We start from the raw sequence: 6,000 nt of genomic DNA, 5'->3' as shown, positions 1-6,000 counted from the left end.
AGTTCCTGGTTGCACTTCCTTGTTTTGTTTGGTTTCCATGGCCAACTCATTAGTTTTCACCTGGTTCACATCGTCATGTCACGCACCTGTTCACGTTTAGAGTCACGCACCTGTTTTCACTGATCATGTCACTATATAAGCTTTTCTGTTTCTGTTGTTCGTCCTGGCGACATCACATTCACACTCCCGCCACTCTGTTCACGCTCATGATCCATGCTGCTCTTTTTCATGCTTTTTCCTCATGCCAAGTAAGTTTTGTTTAATAGTTTTTGTGCCCTTGTGCAAGTCTTTTGTTTTGTATAGCCAAGTGTTCTACCTCCACTGTGAGCGCCTTTTGTTTATTCCTTCTTTATTGTTAAATAAACATGTATTTAAATTCACGCCTCGCACGCGCCAATTTTCCGTTGCCTTCTGGGAGAACCAACCACGCCAGGGACCAAGTCCTGACAGTATGTCGCCAGCAGAAAAATTCTCCCGCACAAGAATTGGACGTTTTTGACGAGGCTTCTTGGGCGGTCCTGCGCGCGATGGAGGAGGAAACTCTGCGCTAATCCTCCGTGGAGTACAGAGACTCCATTTGGTCTGAGGACTTCGCTGCGTCACAGCAGTCCCGGAAGCGCCGCTCCCGACGAAGGACGTCAGGGAGGGCTTCCGCAAGCCGAGAGGACACGTCACTCCCGCAAGCTCCTCTCCCTCCGGGTGGAAGCAAGCAGCAGACAGCCCAGCTTCGCCCTAATGACTTCACAGACCAGGATTTTTTTTTCAAGACTTTTTCTTTTGATCACTCCCCTCCAGCAAAAGACTCTAAACCCATAAACATGATACAACACTATCAGAACATGCTTTTGGACATTAGAGCAAGTCAATCCAAGCCACCCAAATTCCATGCCCCGCCCCCCAGGACTCAAGCCACGCCCAGGTCACAAAAAACATTTTTCTCTCCCAATCAATCCCAGGTGGGTAAGAATAAAATACTTTTTGGACAATTAAAAGGGGAGGATTCTGCCCCCCTCCTGACCTCTCTCCACCCACCCCAAAAGACGGTTCCGGAGCGCGTCTGGGATCTGCTCCTTGAGGGGGGGGGGGGGGGGGGCTAGGGCTGGGAACTGTTCAGGTGGGGCAGTTCTTCGGTCTGCCAAGCCACAGCCTCCGGTTCGGCCACCACCACCGGTCTTTCCACGCTGCCAAGCTCCAGTTGCTGCACCACGCTGCCAAGCTCCAGTTGCTGCACCACGCTGCCAAGCTCCAGTTGCTGCACCACGCTGCCAAGCTCCAGTTGCTGCACCACGGCTGGCACCCGTCGAAGCACCACGGCTGGCACCCGTCGCAGCACCAGCTCCACCACGCCAAGACCCACCACGCCGAGCTCCGGTTCCTGCACCACGACGCCAAGCTCCGGTTCCTGCACCATGACGCCAAGCTCCGGTTCCAGCTCCACGCTGCCAAGCTCCGGTTCCAGCTCCACGCTGCCAAGCTCCGGTTCCAGCTCCACGCTGCCAAGCTCCGGTTCCAGCTCCACGCTGCCAAGCTCCAGTACCAGCTCCACGACGCCAAGCTCCGGTACCAGCTCCACGCCAAGACCAAGACCCTCGCCTAGACCAAGTCCAAGACCAACCATGCCAAGACCAAGACCAAGTCCAAGACCAACCATGCCAACACCAAGACCAACCATGCCAAGACCAACCATGCCAAGACCAACCATGGCCATGCCAAGCTTCGCCGCCCGAAGCGCCACACCAAGCTTCGCCGCCCGAAGCGCCACGCCAAGCTTCGCCGCCCGAAGCGCCACGCCAAGCTTCGCCGCCCGAAGCGCCACGCCAACTTCGCCGCCCGAAGCGCCATGCCAAGCTTCGCTACCTGCTTCATCTGCTGCACCTGCACCTGCGTCATCTGCGGCTTTCACGCCTGCAATGACGACGACGCGCCTGCCTCCTCGTCTGCCACGGTTGTGGCCACTACCTGGTCGTCCGCCACGCCAAGTGCGCCCACCTGATCGTCGGCCACGCATGTGGCCCTTCCCGCCTGTGGCGGCGGCGAGTGGAACGCCGCCGCCACATGACTATGCCTCGGTGGATTCGGGGCCACTTGGCCTGGCGACCCACCGCCATGTCCCCCTCCCGCCCTCCCATGACTCTTGATCCTGTTTTTTGTTTTTGGACATCTGGGATCTGTCCGTAAGGGGGGGGGTTCTGTCATGTCTGTGTTAATCATGTTTTTGTTTGGCCATGTTTTGCTTGGTTTTTGGACTCTCTTTAGTTCCTGGTTGCACTTCCTTGTTTTGTTTGGTTTCCATGGCCAACTCATTAGTTTTCACCTGGTTCACATCGTCATGTCACGCACCTGTTCACGTTTAGAGTCACGCACCTGTTTTCACTGATCATGTCACTATATAAGCTTTTCTGTTTCTGTTGTTCGTCCTGGCGACATCACATTCACACTCCTGCCACTCTGTTCACGCTCATGATCCATGCTGCTCTTTTTCATGCTTTTTTCTCATGCCAAGTACGTTTTGTTTAATAGTTTTTGTGCCCTTGTGCAAGTCTTTTGTTTTGTATAGCCAAGTTTTCTACCTCCACTGTGAGCGCCTTTTGTTTATTCCTTTTTTATTGTTAAATAAACATGTATTTAAATTCACGCCTCGCACGCGCCAATTTTCCGTTGCCTTCTGGGAGAACCAACCACGCCAGGGACCAAGTCCTGACACCTTGATGCTGAGGGTTTTTTTTTTTTTTTTTTTTTTTTTTTCATAAAGAAATACAATCATGTGTGCTTACGGACTGTATCCCTGCAGACTGTATTGATCTATATTAATATATAATGTATATATTGTGTTTTTTATGTTAATTTAATAAAAAATATATATATATTTTTTTTAATTTCTTGTGCGGCCCGGTACCAATCAGTCCGCGGACCGGTACCGGTACCGTACTGATGTAGACCACAAGGAAGTGTTTTCCATTTAGAAAAAAATAATAATAATATGACTCCTTTAATGTGCCCAATAATCCGTGCCTTTTGTATGAAAAAAAAGCTGACTAGACCTGCGCCCTATGGTCCGGAAAATACGGTAACTTGCTGCCCACCCACTCCACCAGACAATTGAGGGACAGCGGAGTTCATACTCCAACAGGCTCCTTCAGCTTTGTTCCCACAGTGTTCGATTCAAGAACTCCTTAATTCCGCACTCCATCCAGCTGTATAATCCCTCGCCATACAGCAATAGATGATATCTGTTTATTACCTGACACCTTCTATGTTAGCTACTTCTCTTTGTTTTTAATGTCTATTTTCTGCTGGATCTACTCGCTATTTTATGCTGCAGTTGTCACATATACTGTAATATTGTACATGGTCATTGTTATATATTGTATATATGATTTAGACATAATATAATATATCAGTATATATAATATACTGTACATATATTATGTAAATATTACGAATAGGGCTGCAACTAACGATTAATTTGATAATCGATTAATCTGTCGATTATTACTTCGATTAATAGTCGGATAAAAGAGACAAACTACATTTTTATCCTTTCCAGTATTTTATTGAAAAAAAACAGCATACTGGCACCGTACTTATTTTTATTATTGTTTCTCAGCTGTTTGTACATGTTGCAGTATATAAATAAAGGTTTATTAAAAAAAAAAAATTGCCTCTGCGCATGCGCATAGCATAGATCCAACGAATCGATGACTAAATTAATCGGCAACTATTTTTATAATCGATTTTAATCGATTAGTTGTTGCAACCCTAATTACGTATATATGTTATATTTTATATCGCTATATTTAGTCCATTTATACCTGCATTGTCCTTTCCATCCTTACACTTTCCATCATTGTGACTGAGCTACTGCGTGGAACAATTTCCCTTGTGGATCATTAAAGTTTGTCTAAGTCTAAGTCTAATATGAAACCGTAATACTAATTACCGTAGTTATCATTATTGCCGTTTATTGTTACCGCCCTACAGTCAAGACATATAACTAATTTGCCGCAGCAGCTCTCAGATAAGAGTGTAAATATGAAAACACAAGAACAAAAAAAATATATGCACTAATAGAGGAAACTTGCCATAATATCACCCATTGGAAAAAGACACAAGAAAATGAGCAAGTAATGGCTAGTTTCAGTATGGCTAATGTTCAGTCACTGTACCATGACCTGCATGGGAGCTGCATTTTTCTTCCTACTTTCTCATGCACTACAAATCATTCTTAAAGTTGTATATATGATGAGTTTTCAAATTTGGTAAGTAACAGTCTCTCTCCAATTATCGCCTGCTTCCAAAGTTCTGTTTGCAGATCAGAGTTGCAACAAATACAAACAATATTAACCAGACTGGATTGTATACATTTGTACACTTGCATACATCTGATGATTAAAAAAGGCTAACTAAGGATTGTTTTTAGTATAAAAGGCATGATTGTGGTGCTTGATTGATTGAACTAATGTTTGGTTCTGCATCTGTAAAAGTTCATCCAAAATGATCCCACAAGGAGTAGTGGAAGAAAAGATGCATCGCACCTTTCATTCCACCTCTTATCACAACATTATCTCAGCATTCCGATGCCCTCAACTGGAACATGCTCATATTCTCAGAAGACGCCTCTTCTCTCTTTGTGTGTGTGTTGTAGATGGAGGTCAAAGAGGAGTGGCAGATGTTCCCATTTGCTCACCCGAGTAGAATGACCTGCTCCTCGAGGTGCATCTGTGCTCTCCTCCTCGCGTATCAAGTGACGGATGCTTCCAAAGACGCATTGTGGACGTTTAAGAGAGCGAGCAGGAAGGAGCCAGAGGAGGTGGCGCTGGGAATGAAGTCGACATGGAGGAGGAGGAGGAGGATTCTGAGCTGCTATGAGCGCTCCTTTGGAGTACCACCTGTTGATTCAGTTCCACGTGACCCCACTGTGGGAGAGATGGAAGCAGATAAGATGAGACAGAAGAAGGAAATGGAAATGTGTGTTTGGATAAAGAGTGTATGTGTGTGTGTGTGGGGGGAACATGAGCTTTATCCCGACATGTCAACACGGGATTTAGTGGTAAAAGGGGAAAAACAACTACTTGAAAGGACATATCTAATCCTGTTAAATTAAATCACAGATTCAATGACAGTATGTGATTTAATGACAATATGTTTACAACGCAATATGACAACACTCTGTTTACAATTTGTGACGTCAAACCTAGTTTCTTTTGAGGAATTTTCCACTGCGTTAATAAAGGTTAACGCAGTAATGACGTCAAAAGGATGGTCACAATTTTTTTTTATTTTTTTTATTTTTTTTATAATGTCCTGCCCAGCTTCTCGGGCAAATCATATAGCAGATGTAGATGCCCATATCGGCTGTTCAGATTTACTTTACAAAAGAGAAGTGTAGGATACTTCTCTTGTTGCCTTACTTGTATTTTGACTTTATTAAATGTATTTATATTATCATTTGGTGCAGCCGGGCCGGAGCAGGAGGGGATAGAAAGAGAGAAAAAGGAAGACAGAGGGGGGAATTGTGGGGACCAGAGGGGGATTAGACAGAGAGACAAAAACAACAACAGCAAACACAACAACAACAACAACAGAGCAACATCAGCAAATACGACATGTACAAATATGATGGTAAAAGTAATAGCAAATAAGCAGTTAGCGAAAATTAAAAAAAAAAAAAAATACAGAAATGACAATGAGCATTATTACACTAAAAATGGAGCAATATGAATACCAATAGAAATAGTGCTATTGATAATAAACAATACCAGTACTTTACCTTTATTATCAACAATACAATTGTTCAAATGCAACAATACATATACGTAATGATAACTTGAGATACGAAAGAATGCAGAAAAATGGAGGGGAAGAAAGAGAAGCAACCTTAACCTTGTAGATTGTTATAGTAACAATAGGTTAAGCTTTGTCAGTGTGCCATGTGTTATACCCAGTTTACCCTAGGGCAACAACGTTAATATATGTTTGATGAAACGTGATTATGTGCAT

The sequence above is a fragment of the Entelurus aequoreus genome, linkage group LG07 (assembly GCF_033978785.1).
Source record: "Entelurus aequoreus isolate RoL-2023_Sb linkage group LG07, RoL_Eaeq_v1.1, whole genome shotgun sequence".
Classification (NCBI taxonomy): Eukaryota; Metazoa; Chordata; class Actinopteri; order Syngnathiformes; family Syngnathidae; genus Entelurus; species Entelurus aequoreus.
This window is presented reverse-complemented; position numbering follows the sequence as displayed.